This window comes from Dromiciops gliroides, chromosome 4 (genome assembly GCF_019393635.1).
Source record: "Dromiciops gliroides isolate mDroGli1 chromosome 4, mDroGli1.pri, whole genome shotgun sequence".
Taxonomy (NCBI): Eukaryota; Metazoa; Chordata; class Mammalia; order Microbiotheria; family Microbiotheriidae; genus Dromiciops; species Dromiciops gliroides.
The window spans coordinates 171702339-171719563 of record NC_057864.1 but is presented as its reverse complement, the minus strand read 5'-3'; the positions used below and the strand labels follow the sequence as shown (position 1 = coordinate 171719563).

Sequence of the window (17225 nt, the reverse complement as noted above, 5' to 3'; positions counted from 1 at the left end):
CCTGTGTTAGGTCAGTGGCTATGGTGGACATTCAAGCATTTTAGGGGTAATTGACAAATAATCATTGAATCTCTCCACTTTTGCCTCCTCCCAGTCCCCCTATGAGGGTCATATGGCCAACCCCCATACATACTGGTACTGGAGTTAAAGATGTCAGTTCCAAAACTGTCCTGTCATTGAGAACCTCTTCCAGCAGTTGACCCCACTCTGTGAGATTGTGATCCTCTCATATGAGATTAGTGTGGCAATGTCTCCTCTCATCAACAGTGTGGACCCTAATGACTTCATCTCATATAGCTCTTTATAGGATGCTACATACAACATGAATTGATACCATAACAAGGATTTCTCATGCCTGAACCAAGATCCACCATGTATGGGGGTGATTCACCATAAGAAAGAGGAGTTTTAACTAGAAAGACATATGAACTGATGCTAAGTAAAGTGAGCAAAACTAGGAAAATATTGTATACAGACACAGCAACATTGTGCAGTAATCAACTATGATAGAAAAGTCAGTTAAGTAAGGGCTATTGGAGCAGAGCCAGAGCCAGACATCAAGAAAATCAGAGAAGAGGTTCTGTTCGGTATTGTTGCCAAGGTTGTCTATTCACTTACATTCCTATTCCAGGTATGCCATACCATTTGAAGTCCTCCAGCAGATCATCTTTTAGGAAGGGGTTCCTACTAAGGGTTGATGAAATTGCTTTGAGATTTTTCAGTATAATTGGTTTCCATTATAATCCTATGTATTTTATTTTAAGCATTTAAAAACATCAATCTGAAAAGGGATCCACAGGCTTCACCAGATTGTCAAAAGGGTCCATGAAACACACTAAAACCCTGATTTGAGATCTAGCTCTCTTAGAACTTTTGGACTTCCTGCACCCTATTTAGGGCAGACATGTACGTCAAGCAGGTTTCAGTTAGGGCTTCCATCCCTGGGTTATAAGACAACATTGTTATAAGTCTGAAGCTAAAACTCTTCTTTTCTTCCTGGTCCTAAGGGAGTCCCTTCCACACACCCCTGGAGACATGGCCAACGTTCCAGTAAATTTTGTCCTATTGTTTCTCTACCCACCCCAAAAGAAAAACTATTAGAAGTGATGAATTATTGTTGCAAAATTTATTAATTTCTCAATGCACATTTATGGTTCTTTTGTAATTTGAAAATTTCTTTATTGGATTCCCAAGATGGAGTTACTTTTGAATAAAAGGATTTTGTTCTCTTCAAGACAGAAAGTTGCCTCTTCAGTCCCATAAAGGTGGTTTATTTGGGTCTTTTTGTGTGTGTGTGTGGGCAATGAGGGTTAAGTGACTTGTCCAGGGTCACACAGCTAGTAAGTGTCAAGTGTCTGAGATCACATTTGAACTCAGGTCCTCCTGAATCCAGGGCCAATGTTTTATCCACTGCACCACCTAGCTACCCCCTGGGTCTTTTTTCTGACATCATGTGGATGCAAGTGTGTGTTGGGGAAGCTAAGGTATTTTTCCCTCCATTCCAAACTGTTAGAAGGTAACTTTGTGTAAATTAAAATTAAAATATTTCCTAGAATGACTGTGCATGGGCATTCCTGACATACTCCTCCCAGCCATCATGCTCACAACTTTATGATTAAGTCAGCAACATCCTACTGTCTAGGTCTTATTCCCTCTGGTCCCGCTGGTGGGGGGGCTAACATGTGAAACTAATCAATTTTAGTCTACTAATATATGATAGTAAATTTTTGCTTGTTTGTTTGACCTAATCTACATAATGCCTTTATTAGGACTGCTGAACAACGTTTTTAAACAGCCATTCATGATCAAAATTCTCAGGTTAATGAAACCAATTTAAATAGGGTCGTTATGGTACATGTAAAAAAAAAAGGAAAGAGATCTCATCAGCAGAGACCTCCGTTAAGAATAAATAAGGCAGCAGACAAGGGTTACTCATTGGTGGCCTGCTTAAGGTAGGCTATCAAGTCGGTGCTCGAACTTCTTCACGCAGACTAAGATCATCTCCGTCCCGGAGATGTACTTCTTGGGGTTTTCCAGGTATTCCATCAGCATATCGCCATTCCAGGTGATGCCTTTGTTCTTGTTGGCGTCGGTGTAGGAGAAGCCCGGAGCCTGTCCGGTCTTGCGGCAGAAGAGCCCGCTCAGGTTGGGGCCGGTCTTGTGCTTGCTCCCCTTCTCCACGGTGTGGCACTGGGCACACTTCCGCACGAAGATCTTGCTTTTCTCGATGTCACCCCATGGTCAAGTCAACTCAACCCGCAGTCACCCGTGCTCGCTCGCTCACTCTCGGCCGCCGGCCCAACTCGCGTTTCCTCTCTATGATAGTAAAATAATGCTGTGTATCCCACATTATATACTTATTTTCATTTTGACAGGAGTGTTCAGTGCTTCAAGCCCAAGGTGTATGTGTATATGAATTTCAGGCCTTATTTTAGGAAGTTAGGGGGATTAACAGTGTAAGCATTTTTGTAGTATCTTAAATTACATACATATATGCATACACACATATATGTATATATAGAGACACAAACATATGTATACCTTCATAATACTACACGCATGTTTGCATGTATGCATACATTCATGTGCATATGTAGTGGGGTCTTCTCTGTTAGAGGGAAAGGGACTTCAGAGTTACCCCCAGAGGAAAGTCAGCATGACACTGGCTTTCTTGGTGTTCCTTCTAACTCTGGTTATTTTCACTGGCTGTGAATTCCATACTTGAAATATTCTCCCTTCTCTTCTTTGTCTTCTGTCTGTCTTCCTTGGCTTCTTTCAAGGCCCAACTAAAATTTAACTTTCTACAAGAAGTCTTTTCCTGATTCCCTTTAATTCTAGTGCCTTCCTTCTTTAGCTTAACTCCAATTTCTCTTTTATGCAGATTGTTTGAACCTAGTCGTTTGCATTTTGCCTCCCCCTTTAGACAGAGAGCTCTTTGAAAGCAAGGGCTGTCTTTTACCTCTCTTTCTATCTGCAGTGCCTAGCACAGTGCCTAGCACATAGCAGGAAATTAATAAATACTTATTGACCGATTGAACAAAGGTATACCCTCTGGAGGGCAGCGATTCTTCCCATGTGGACCCTGAGTCCATCATTCCATGGCAATTATTGTATATAAACAGGAATAGGGAAACAGAGATCAGGAGATGGGAAATCATGAGTTCAAGTCCCACCTATACCATACTCTGGCTGTGTGAACCTGGACAAGTCATTTAAACTCTCAGTTTATCCAGATAACCTTCTAAGATAATAATTTGCAAGTGACAATCTGCATAAATGGGGGAGGGAGCCTCTCTGGGAGTTCTCTTCATAGACAAAATCACAGATCTGGTTCTTCCTCCACTTCCTCCCCCTGCACTTGGGATTTTTGTAGGCAAGGGCCATTAATTTGATACTACTGTCCTGGATAATCAACAAAACAAAAAATCAAGCCTTGACTTGTGGTGATTGCCAATTTTCGAAGTTTAAAAACTCATACTGAAAATTTAACAATTAGCTCTGTGGGTTAGAGATGTCTCAGGCACACCTATTTTTTTTAGTGACTATTCCAAGGTCACTCAAATAACATGTCACAACTAGGATGTCTTCTAATTTAATACTCATTTCTCTTTTCATTATAATGATACCTAACATTTATGTATTGCTCTACGTTTGTCAAAGCACCTTCCATCTCATCTCATTTGGTGCCCACAATTACCATGGGAGGTTGGTGCTATTCTTTTTTTTTTTTTTGGTGAGGCAATTGGGGTAAAGTGACTTGCCTAGGGTCACACAGCTAGTAATTGTTAAGTGTCTGAGGCCGGATTTGAACTCAGGTCCTCCTGAATCCAGGGCCGGTGCTCTATCCACTGCGCCACCTAGCTGCCCCTGTTGGTGCTATTCTTAGCTCCATTTTACAGATGAGGAAGCTGAGGTTAGATAATTTGTTCAAGGTCTCACAGCTAGTAATTTTCTAGCACAATTGATCTCTTCTGGTCCCTGAGGCTGCATTACTGACATCATTTAGAATATTAAAACATGCATATACTACCTCTGTTCCTCTATCATTTTCAGTAGCTGAGGCATGTCTCACAGTGGGCAGTAATTAGAAAGGCATAGATTTTATTGCCACCTCCTGGGATAAAGTCTGGGCTCCTTCCTTCTATACTAATTGAACAGTCTTAGTAAATTTCTTCCCAGCCCCACTTGGAATGTGCAGAAATGGGTTTTGAACTTGGTGGATATGTAACAGAAACTGGGCAGATATATTGCTTTCAATTAAAACACCTTAGTTCCAGGGCAGCTAGGTGGCCCAGTGGATAAAGCACTGGCCCTGGAGTCAGGAGGACCTGAGCTTAAATCTGGCCTTATACACTTGACACTTACTAGCTGTGTGACCCTAGGCAAGTCACTTAACCCTCATTGCCCCACAAAAAAAAAAGCCTTAGTTCTCCAATCTGGTCCCAACTTATCATTGCAGTCTTAATTGTGTAATCCCTGAAGAAGGAAATGTGCTGGTGATTCAAAACAATTACTGGGGCCCGGAGAAAAGAATCCTCTTGAGTGAAATGGACATTGTCTCTGACACAAGAGGAAATTGGAGGCCATTCTAGGCCAAATCCAAAAGAATGCCAAACCCAACAGTTGGGGCAAGAGGTAGGAAATGAAGCTTGGGGAAGAGTCTACAGCCAGGAAAGTTGACATAGAGGTTGTGTGCCAAGTGAGAACACACTACAAAGAAGAAGAGTATTCATTTCTTGGGTTGGTTTTTATTGATTGGTTCCTCTAGACTCTACCCCCCCCCATTGAGTAAATTGAAAAATACTTAGCAATGAATGAAAACTTGTCTCTTTCTGTATTTTAAGTTCGTCACCTCTCTGTCATGAGATGAGTGGCATATTTCATCTTCATTCAGAAGAATTTGTGAAATAATGGTTTGCCTTTATGATAGATCTGTGAGCAAGGTAACATGATTTTATGCTATTATTTTGTTCACCACCATGGGTGTATACTCATATACCATACCATTCTTTTGTCTTAACCTAAATTGCTTGCTCTTGCTTCATCTTTTCTATTTACTTCTTGAAAATATATTTTTTTCAATGAGTTCCTTGCACATTCAAACTAGTCTCTAGACTAGAGGTTCTAATATTATTTTGTGTGATGGATGCCTTTGGCAGCCTGATGAAACTTATGGACTTTTTCAGAATGATGTTTTAAGGGCATAAAATAAATGAGATTAATATAGATACTAATTATGCTAAAATATAATTATCAAAATATATATTTTAAAAGTCCATGGAATACAGTTAATGGCTTTAGACAGTTTCTTCCTTTTTTTCTTGATGAGAATCATTTGATTTTGTGTCATGAGAATTTCATTTTTGAGCTCTTCTATTATTTTTTTTTTGCAGGGCAATGAGGGTTAAGTGACTTGCCCAGGGTCACACAGCTAATTAAATGTCAAGTGTCTGAGGCTGGATTTGAACTCAGGTCCTCCTGAATCCAAGGCCAGTGCTTTTATCCACTGTGCCGCTTAGCTGCCCCCAAGCTCTTCTATTCTTTAATCTTCTAGTCACCTTCTCCTGTAGACTTGTTCTCTCTCTGAACTCTTTGATATAGTCTCTTCCAAAATCTACTGTATATATCAGGCTATGCTTATCTTCTCTCTCCTCTCTATCATGAATTATAAGGAGTAATTCCCTCCTAAGATTCTCATAATTCCTCCTTTAATAACTCAGTCTTTGTTGATATGAATCAAAACTGGAAGGCTAATTCCCTCCTGTTGCTTCTTTTACCTTTTAGAAGAGGAAGGTAACTTTTTAAAAAATTCTACAGTCGGGGCAGTTGGTGGTGCAGTGGATAGGGCACCAGCCCTGGAATCAGGAGGACCTGAATTCAAATCTGGCCTCAGACACTTAACACTTACTAGCAGTGTGACCCTGGGCAAGTCACTTAACCCTAATTGCCCCGCAAAAAAAAAATCTACAGTACTTAGATATGGTTAAATTACTTCTGAAATGTTAATTTTTCAAATTTTTAAATTTAAAAAATCAGCTCTGGGTTACATGTTTTAGGAAAGACATTGACCTTGTTCTTGTTTGACCTTCATACTTGAAGAGAACCATGACATTGGAGTGATGCCACGACTTGTACAGAATTAGATTTAAGTGAGGAAGGGCTATTCAAGGTCACCAACCTCACTCTCTCCTCCAGAGCCATCTTGTCCAGTGGCAAGATATATATCAAGATGACGGGAGATGGGCCTGGGTTTTTTTTTTTTTAATAATTAGGTTTAAGTGACTTGCCCAGCATCATACAAGTTCTTAGTAAGTGTCTGAGGTGATATTTGGACTCAGGTCCTCTTGACTTCAGGGACAGCACTGTCTCCACTGTGCCACCTAGCTACTTCCATTGACCTATTGTAGCATGTCTAAAGGAGGACAACCAAGGTGAGGAGGAAACTGGAGACCATACAAGTATCACTTAAAGGAAGCAGGGTCTGGAGAAGAGCTTGGGAAATGCTGTTTGTCTCTAAGCATTTGAAAGACTGTCATGTACATAAAGAACTAAGCTAGGAATCCTTGGCCCCAGTTGAGAGAATGAGGAGCAGTGAAAAGAAGAATTTCCTAAGAATTAGAGCTGTCAAAAAGTACAAATGGTTACTTCAATAGGTGATTGGCTACCCATCACTAGTGGACTTTAAAGGGACATTAAATACTCATTTGCCAAAGATGTTGTAGAGGGGACTTCTATCCATTTATAGGTTGGACTAGATGTCCTTTAAAGTCCTTTCTAGTTCAGAAATTCTGTTTTTTTATTCATCTTTTCATTTCCCATACTCCCTAGCATGGAGCCTTATGCATAATGAATATGTATTTGGGAAATGAATGGCATGAATGAATAGATATGTATCAGTGAGATTCCAAACTACAGGTTCAATATTAACTGGGAAATCTTAAAATTAGCCAAGAAACTTTGACTAATGTTAAATATAGCAATTTTTTTTCTTTAAATAGTGGCTCCTTTCTTTATTATTCAACTGAAAAGATTCCCTTTCCCTCACCAAGTTCACATTCTTCTAGCCATGTCTATTTTTTTTTGCTCTTTTCTCATCCTCCTCAAACTTTTTGTTGCTTTTTACATTGTGAATCACCTCTCACTTACCTCTTGAAATTCTTTCTCTCCTGCAAATCCTTTCTCTCATCCTCTGCTCTGTTTTGCCTTCTCTTGCCTCTCTAATGTATTTCTGGGCCCTTGCAAAATGTCTCCAATCAGTTTGCTTTCTATCACTTCAAATTCACCATGTGTAAAATCAAGGTCATTACATTTTTCCCTTACAATTCCCATTCCCTGGTCAGATACCAGCATGACAGATTTCAAACAGGGTTAAAGCCAAGGAGTCAAAAAACATTGTAATAGGGGGCAACTAGGTAGCACAGTAGATAAAGCACCAGCCCTGGATTCAGGAGGACCTGAGTTCAAATCCAGCCTCAGACACTTGACACTAGCTGTGTGACCCTGGCAAGTCACTTAACCCTCACTGCCCCACAAAAAAAAAAAAAAAAAAGAGACATTGTAATATAAAGGAAAAAGAGTTGGTCTCAGACCCAGAAGGAGCTGGGTCACATCCTCTTCAGCCATTGTTTAATATTATAAATGCCACAGATGTTGCCAATCTACATATTAGAGGGAATTGACTATACCAATGAAATCTCAGGTTCAGTCCCTATCCTAAAACTAAGAAATCTTCTTGTTTGGGATCAAGGTGTCATAATTACCACTTTTTTCTTCGCTGCCTAAATACAGTCATCATCAGTAGTATCATTGTCATTGTCATAATATCACACATTTCAATAGCTCTGTGAGCCCAATTAGGTGTTCACTCTATTAAACCATGTAGATCACAACTCTACCACATTTTCTCAGCACATGCTACTTTTATCTATGTCCTCCAAAAACCCATAAATCCTTGACCAGTGTGTCCATACAATATGCTGTGAGCCCTTCTATTTCTTTTAATATTATAATTACCAGCAAGCAGTTTGGTTCTCTATGATCAATAGCTCTTGCTACATGAACAGTTTACCTTCTGTTATGGGGATACATTTCTTTCACATTTATTATGTTGCTTCTTGTTTGTGTTTTTTTTTTTAAATTTTTTTATTTTTGAGGCAATTGGGGTTAAGTGACTTGCCCAGGGTCACACAGCTAGTTAAGTGTTAAGTGTCTGAGGCCGGATTTGAACTCGGGTCCTCCTGAATCCAGGGCCGGTGCCCTATCCACTGCGCCACCTAGCTGCCCCTTATTACGTTGCTTCTTACATGGAGTTCATCATTGGAAATTTTCCACCCACTATGTACCTCTGACCTTTGGTTTATTCAAGATTATGGTATTCCATGGAGAAGAGCCTGCCCTGCCTTAACTCATACTACCTGGGACCCCTGAAGCTTAGGACAGTGTAGCCTGGAAGCAGTGCCCCACTTTCAGGAGATAAAAGTCAAGTAAAAGACAGGCAAGATCAGCAGACAGAGAAAGGTGAGGACCATAGAAAGTTTCTTTAGTGACAAGGAAGATTGAGGTGCACCCTCAGAAGAGGATAGCAACATCACGGCTCCTATATCCAAAGCTTCCAAGAAAAATACAAATTGATCTCAGGCCATAGAAGCACTCAAAAAAGGACTTTGAAGATAAAGTAAGAGAGGTAGAAGAAAAAATGGAAAGAGAAATAAGAGTAATGCAGGAGGGTCATGAAAAAAAGTCAATACCTTGAAAAGCCAAATTGGCCAAATGCAAAAGGAGGTACAAAAGCTCTCTGAAGAAAACTATTGCTTAAAAATTAGGATTGAGAAAATAGAAGCTAATGACTTTATGAGAAATCAAGACACAATAAAATGAATTCAAGTGAATAAAAAAATGGAGGGCAATGTGAAATATCTCCTTGGAAAAACAGCTGACCAGGAAAATAGATCCAGGAGAGACAATTTGAAAATTATTGGTCTACCTGAAAACGACAATCAAGGAAAAAGCTTAGACATTATCTTCCAGGAAATCGTCAGGGAAAATTGCCCTAATATTCTAGAAGCAGAAGGTAAAATAGAAAGTGAAAGAATCCACCAATCACCTCCTGAAAGAGATCCCAAAAGGAAAACTCCTATAGCCAAATTCCAGAGCTGTCATATAAAGGAGAAAATACTGCAAGCTGCCAAAAAGAAAGAATTAGAGTACTGTGGAGCCCCAGTCAGGATATCACAAGATCTAGAAGCTTCTACATTTAAGGACTGGAGGGCATGGAATATGATATTCAAGAGGCATAAGAATAGGAATTACAATCAAGAATCATGTATCCAGAAAAACTGACATAATCTTTCAGAGGAAAAAAATGGGACTTCAATGAAAAAGAGGACTTTCAGGTATTTGTGATGAAAAGACCTGAACTGAATATAAAATTTGATTTTCAAATACAAGACCCTAGAGAAATATAAAAAGGTAAACCGGAAAAAGAAATTAAGAGCAATGTTAAAAGGTTAAACTGTTTACATTTCTACATGGGAAGATGATACATGTAACTCAAGGGAACTTTCTCAGTATTAGGGCACGTGATGGAAATAGGTTTAGACAGAGGGCACAGGTAGGAATTGATTATGAAGGGATGATATCTGCAAATTATTTATTTTTTATTTATCTTTTTTTATGGGGTGGTTGGAGTTGGGTGACATGCCTAGGGCCATGCAGTTGGTGATTGTCTTGTGTCTGAGGCCGGATTAGAGCTGGAGTCCTCCTGGATGCAGGGTGGGTGCTTTATCCACTGTGTCACTTATCTGCCCCATGATGACATCTTTGGATAGAATTGAGAGGTGAGAGGAATGCACTGGGGGAGGGGAAAGGGGAGAGGTAGAATGGGGTGAAATTCCACATGAAAGAAACAGGAAAGGACTTATGGAGTGGGGGAGAAATGGGGGAGGAACAGGGCAGTAAATGAACTTTACACTCATGATAATAGGCTCAAAGACCTTAATCTCATCTGAATTGGCTCAAGGAGGGAATAACATACACACTCAATTGGGTAGAGTAATCTATATAGTCCTGCAGGAAAATAGGAGGGGCAGAGGATAACAAGGGAGGGGCAAAAGAAGGGAGGTCAGATTGGGGGAGAGGGCAGTCATAAGCAAATTCCTTTTGAAGAGGGATAGGGTGAAAGAAGATAGATAATAGAGTAAATATCATGGGGAAGGAAATAGGATGGAGGGAAACAGTAAACAATAGTAATTGTGAAAAAGATTAAAGGGGGGCAGCTAGGTGGCGCAGTGGCTAAAGCACTGGCCCTGGATTCAGGAGTACCTGAGTTTAAATCCTGCCTCAGACACTTGACTCTTACTAGCTGTGTGACCCTGGGCAAGTCACTTAACCCCCACCGCCCTGCAAAAAAAAAAAAAAAAAGATCAAAGGGAAAAATTTGTACAAAAATATGTATAGCAACTCCTTTTGGTGGCTAAAAATTGGAAATCAAAGGAATGTCCATCAATTGGGGGATGCCTGAAGAAACTGTTGTATATGATTGTAATGGAATATTATTGTGTTATAAGAAATGACAAGCAGGATGATTTCAGAAAAACCTGGAAAGATTCATATGAACTGATGTATAATGAAGTAAGCAGAACCAGGAGGACACTGTGCACAGTGACAGCAATATTGTTCTATGAGCAATTTTGAATCACTTAACCACTCTCAGCAATACAATGATCCAACACATTCCAAAGGGCTAATGATGAAGCATACTATCGACCTCCAGAGAAAGAATTGAGATTGACTGAACACAGACTAAAAAAAAAGAGTACTTGTGGATTGTTCATATATAACATATATTGCATAGGTTGCTGTCTTGTGGAGGGGGGAGGAAAGGGAGGGAGGGAGAAAAATTTGGAACTCTAAATCTTATAAAAATGAATGTTGAAAACTACCTTTACATGTAACTGGAAAAAATTAAAAATAAAATTTTAAAAGATTATGGTATTCCATGATATGTATCCACACAGCATTACCAGGAGAATATTAGAATTAAAAGGTTGGGATTTTGATTTGGGGAGAAGTTTGGGATCCTTGAAACTGCTATGTAATCTCCCAAGTATAAACCAGGTCACATTCTTCCTCCTATTTAAATCAGGGCCCAGATCACTATCTGTAGTATCTTCTCTCTGTGTCTCTCTCTGTTTCTCTGTCTCTCTTTCTCTGTCTCTATATCTCTCTCTCTCACTCTTTTTTCTCCACACACAGACAAATAGAATAGATAGAGAGAGGTAGATAGATAGATAGATAGATAGATAGATAGATAGATAGATAGATAGATAGATAAGCAGTTAGATAGATTATACAGACACATACAAACTCTGTGGACTTCCCATCTAACTGCCTGTCTTATTCTGGACCCTAAGTATCCTTCATCTCCTTGGTTTTTGAGGCAGCTGGTGACTCAATGGATAGAGTAAAGGGCTTGGAGTCAGGAATGCCTCAGTTGAAATCTGGCCTCAGACACTCATTACCTGTGTGACCCTGGGTAAGTCACTTAACCTCTCTCAGCCTCAGTTTTATCAACTGTAAAATGGGGATACTAATAACACCTACCTCATAGGGTTATTGAGAAGATCAAATGAGATAAAATTTATTTTAAAATGCTCAGCACAGTGCATGGTACATAATAGTCACAATATTCCCTTATTTACTGTGTTGATTGTTTGGCTGAACTTTAGACTGAGCTCAGTAATTATGAATCTCCCTAATAAATACTTGCTCCTTTCTCTTTCTCTTCCAAGTCTATTATTGCGTCTTTAGAACTCACTTCCCAACCTCACTTTCTTTACTTTATTATCTTGGCCAGCTCAATGAAATACTTTTCTCTACTCTTGAATCCCTTGCTTGTTTGTCTCATTGACAATCATACCTTTTTAACTCTCAACTCATATGAATTCTCCAGTCCTCCTGCGATAGTGCTAAATTCTGATAGAGAAAACCATGCAACTATCCCAATGGGGTTCATGATGCATTTTTGCCTTTTAATCTCAACTGGACCCTCACTACTGTATTTCAAGCCTTTCATTCCTTTCAGATACACTCTCTATCAAACTCACCACAGACTATTCCAACTCTTCCTTTTTCTTCAGACACCCTATAACATCACCATCCTCAAGGATTTTGTCTCCTGTTTTACAGAGAAAATAAAGGCCATCACAAGATCCCTTTTCTCTCTTACTTCACACCTCAAAAAAACCCACTTTGTCATCCCTAGTCCTCTCATCTTTTGCTTGAATCTCAGATAAATTGGTAGGAACTGTTCTCTTTGTCTATATTTTCACTCCCTCTAGCCTGGTTCAGGTTTTCACCTTTAATTGAACTATTGATTACAATTTGGTTTCCCTGCTTCAGTGTCTCTATTCTTCCTTCAGAGGCACCAAATGGATTTTTCCTAAAAAGATTTTGTCATATCACTCCATTACTCAAAAATCATTAAGGGCTCCCAATTGCCTCTTAGATAAAATAAAAAATCTTCAGCATGGCATATAGATCTCCCTTGCATCCCAATCTGTGCCCCCCACCTACATTTCCAGTCTTGTTTCATATCATTCCTTTATATACATCCTCTATTGTAGTCAAACTGGAGGTGAGGAAGGAGTAAATTCTAGTCATGGGGGATATCTTGAACAACTTCAAATAGAGTTATTTCTCACACAAAAATTGACCATGTATTAGAGTACAAAAACCTTACAGTGAAATGTAGAAAGGCAGAAACAGTAAATGCATCCTTCTCAGATCATGATGCAGTAAAAATTACATGTAATAAAGAGTCATGGAACGGTATACTGAAAATTAATTGGAAACTGAATAATTTTATCCTAAAGAATTAATGGATCAAAAAAAAATCATAGAAACAAAAATTTCATCGAAGAGAATGACAATAATGAGACAACACACCAAAACTTAAGGGATGGAGCATAAGCAGTTCTTAGAGGAAATTTTATTATCTCTAAATGCTTACATAAATAAAATAGAGAAAGAGGAGATCAATAAATTGGGCACCCAAGGAAAAAAACTAGGAAAGGAACAAATTTAAAATAACCAATTAAATACTAAATTAGACATCCTGAAAATCAAAGGAGAAATTAATAAAATTGAAGGTAAGAAAACTATAGAATTAAAAAATAAAACTAAGAGCTGGTTTTATGAAAAAATCAATAGAATAGATAAACTTTTGGTTAATTTGATTTAAAAAAAAGAAAGAAGGGGGGCAGCTAGGTTGTGCAGTGTATAGAGCATCAGCCCTGGATTCAGGAGTACCTGAGCTCAAATCCAGCCTCAGACACTTAACACTTACTAGCTGTGTGACCCTGGGCAAGTCACTTGAGCCCCATTGCCGCACTAAAAAAAAGAAAGAAAGAAAGAAAGAAAGAAGAAAATAAAATTATCAGTATCAAAAATAAAAGGGGTGAATTCACTACCAATGAAATGGAAATTAAAGCAATAATTGGGAGCTATTTTACTCAACTGCATTCCAATAAATTTGAGGATCTAAAGGAAATGGATGGACATTTACAAAAATATAAACTGCCCAGATTACCAGGAGGAAATAAAATGCTTAAATAACCCCATTTTAGAAAAAGAGATTGAACAAGTCATTAATGAACTCCCTAAGAAAAAATCTCCATGGCCAGATGAGTTTATAAGTGAATTCTACCAAACATTTAAAGAACAATTAATTCCATTCCTATACAAATTATTTGGAAAAATGGGTTAAGAAGGAGTTCTACCAACTTTCTTTTATGACACAAATATGGTGTTGATACCTAAATTGGGCAAAGCCAAAACAGAGAAAGAAAATTACAGACCAATTTCCCTAATGAATATCATGCAAAAATCTTAAATCAAAGGAGATTACAGCAATTCATCATCAGGATAAAATGCATTTGTACAATCAGAAGCAATGAAGCCAAAATTAGAAGGGAAACAAAGCTGGAAAAAAAAATTTTTATAGCCAGTGTTTCTGATAAAGGCCTCATTTCTAAAATATATAGGGAACTAAATCAAATTTATAAGAATGCAATACATTCCTCAATCTAGAAGTGGTCAAAGGATATGAATAGGCAATTTTCAGATGAAGAAATCACAGCTATCTATTGCCATATGAAAAAATGCTCTAAATCACTATTGATTAGAGAAATGCAAATTAAAACAACTCTGAGGTTCCACCTCATACCTATCAAATTGGCTAATATGACAAAAAAGGAATATAATATATGTTGGAGAAGCTGTGGAAAAACTGGAGCACTAATGTATTATTGGTGGAGCTGTGAACAGATCCAACTATTCTGGAGAGCAATTTGGAAATATGCCCAAAGGGCTATAAAACTGTGAATACCCTTTGACCTAGCAATTCTACTATTAGACCTTTATCCCAAAAAGATCATATAAAAGGGGAAAGGACCCACAAGAACAAAAATATCTATAGCTGCTCTTTCTGTGGTGGCAAAGAATTGGAAATTGAGGGGATGCCTATCAGTTATGGAGTGGCTAAATGAATATGGAGTGGTATATGAATATAATTGAATACTATTTATTGTGCTGTAAGAAATGATGAGCAGGCAGATTTCAGAAAAACCTGGAAAGACAACATGAATTGATGCTGTGTGAAATGAGCAGAACCAGGAGAACATTATACACAGTATCAACAACATTGCATGATGGCCAACTAATGATAGACTTAACTCTTCTCAGCAATATGATCCAAGATAATTCCAAAGGACTTATGATGGAAAATGCTTTCCATATCCAAAAAAAGAACTGTGGAAAAAATAAACAAATAAACATACAAACAAATTAATTAATTAATTAAAGAACTGTGGAATCTAGATGCAGATTGAACAATAATGTTTCTATTATTTTGGGGGATATTTTGGGTTTGGTTTTTTTTGAGGTTTTTCCCTTGTGTTCTGATCCTTCTTTCACAACATGACTAATGCAAAAATATATTTAATGTGATTGTACATCTATAATCTATATCGGATTGCTTGCTGTCTTGGGGAGGGGTGATGGAAGGGAGGGAGGGAGACAAATATGTAACTAGAAGGCTTATAAAAACAGGGGCAGCTAGGTGGTACAGTGGATAAAGTACCAGCCCTGGATTCAGGAGGACCTGAGTTCAAATCCAGCCACAGATACTTGACACTTATTAGCTATGTGACCCTGGGCAAGTCACTTAACCCTCATTGCCCTGCAATAGATAGATAGATAGATAGATAGATAGATAGATAGATAGATAGATAGATAAAAAACAAATTAATTAATTAATGGATGAATGAATAAATAAATGGATGAGTAAATAAATGAATGAATAAATAGTTAAATAAATAAATAAAAATAAAAACCCCAAATGTTGAAGTCTATCTCTACATGTAACTAGAAAATAATAAAATACTTTTATGATAAAAAAAAACTGAGTTCAAAAAAAATCTTACTTAGGGGTATTTCTCTATATACAATATTCCCTTTCTATTATTTTCCACAACTGTTCTGAAATATCCCTGCTTAGAATCCCTAACTTCCTTCAAAGCAAAGATTATATTTTCCAATTTAAAAAATTATTTCTAATTTTGATTTCAAAATTCTCTCCCTTTCTCATTCTCTTCCTTTCCTCTCCCTGAAATGTTAAGCAGTCAAATATAGGTTATATATGTACAATTATATAAAACATCTCCATAATAGTCATTCTACACAAGAAGACTTGAGAAGAAAAAAAATGAAAGTGAAAAGTAACATGCTTCAATCTGTTTTCAATCAATATCAGTTATTTCTCTGGAGGTGGGCATTATGTTTCATCATTAGTCCTTTGAGATTGTCTTGGATCATTGTGTTGCTGAGAATAGCTAAGTGATTCACAGTTCTTCACTGAACAGTATTGTTGTTACTGTGCACAATGTTCTCCTGGTTCTGTTTGCTTCACTTTTCATAAGTTCATGTAAGTCTTTCCAGGTTTTTCTGAAATCATCCTGTTTGTCATTTCTTATAGCACAATAATACTTCATCACAGTCATATACCACAGCTTGTTTAGCCATTCCCCAATTGACGGGCATCCCTTTGATGTCCAATTCTTAGCCATCACAAAAATAGCTGCTATATATATTTTTGTACAAATAGATGCTTTTCCCTATTTTTGATGGCTTTGGGATATAGGCCTAGCAGGGCTAGTGCTAGATCAAAGGGTATGCACAGTTTTACAGCCCTTTGGACATAGTTCCAAATTTCTCTCCAGAATAGTTGGATCAGTACACAACTCTACCAACAGCAAAGCTGAGCTTAAATGCCACTTTATGCTCACAGCCTTTACTGATTTCCCTGGTGGTTCATACTCTCCACTTATTGAAATTATTTTGTCTATACATTATATTTATTTTTCCATGTAAGTTGTTGTTTCCTTTCTTTAGAATATAAGCATCTGAAGGATAGAGACTGTCTCTTGGGTAACTAGTGATAGAACAGTGCCTTGTACATATCATTTGCTTAATAAATATTTATTTAATTTGACTGAAATAAAAAGTGAGGTGTAAATTTGGAAGTCATTTGCATAGAAATGGCCATTGAAGTCATGGCAGTATCAGGACCTAAATGAAGAGAGCAGCAGCCTTAGTTCTTACTGATATTGAAGAAGGAAGGAAATCTTAGAACTACTCCTGCATTTATAATTTTTCTTTTCAGATTCGTCCCTTCTGGTTTTTTTCTATTGCCACCTCCTGGTCTAAGCCTTCATCATAGGATTTCTGCAGAACTTTCTTAGAGGTGCTAAAAACAGAGTACAAACAATAAAAACTTGTATAATTTAATGATAGTAATTTTGTATCATTTTGCTGAATCCTCCAAAATTGAACATTATTCAGAATTGCCTAGTTTATATTAATTGACAAATGCTGAAGCAGTTTAGAGTTCATATATACATACACCTAAACATATCTATATATCAGATACACACACACATATACACATATGTGGATATATATGTATGTACATGTATATATGTATTGTGAGAATTGGAATGACACCCCCTGCTGGGAGGGACATTCATTGTGAACTCTGGCCTGAGACGAAACCATGTGACTTTTGCATCCGGAAGTGATGTTTGCCACCCATGGGTCCTGTCAATCAGTGTTAGCAGCCAATTAGCTTGGAGTGGTATGTGTGGATGGGCCTGTTTCCTGTTTCACAG

General features: G+C 37.9%; 1 pseudogene; it reads right to left on the bottom strand.

The window, feature by feature from the left end:
- Positions 1-1928: 1928 nt before the first annotated feature.
- The window catches only part of LOC122754781, a 133400-nt pseudogene continuing 118103 nt past the window's right edge, over positions 1929-17225 (bottom strand).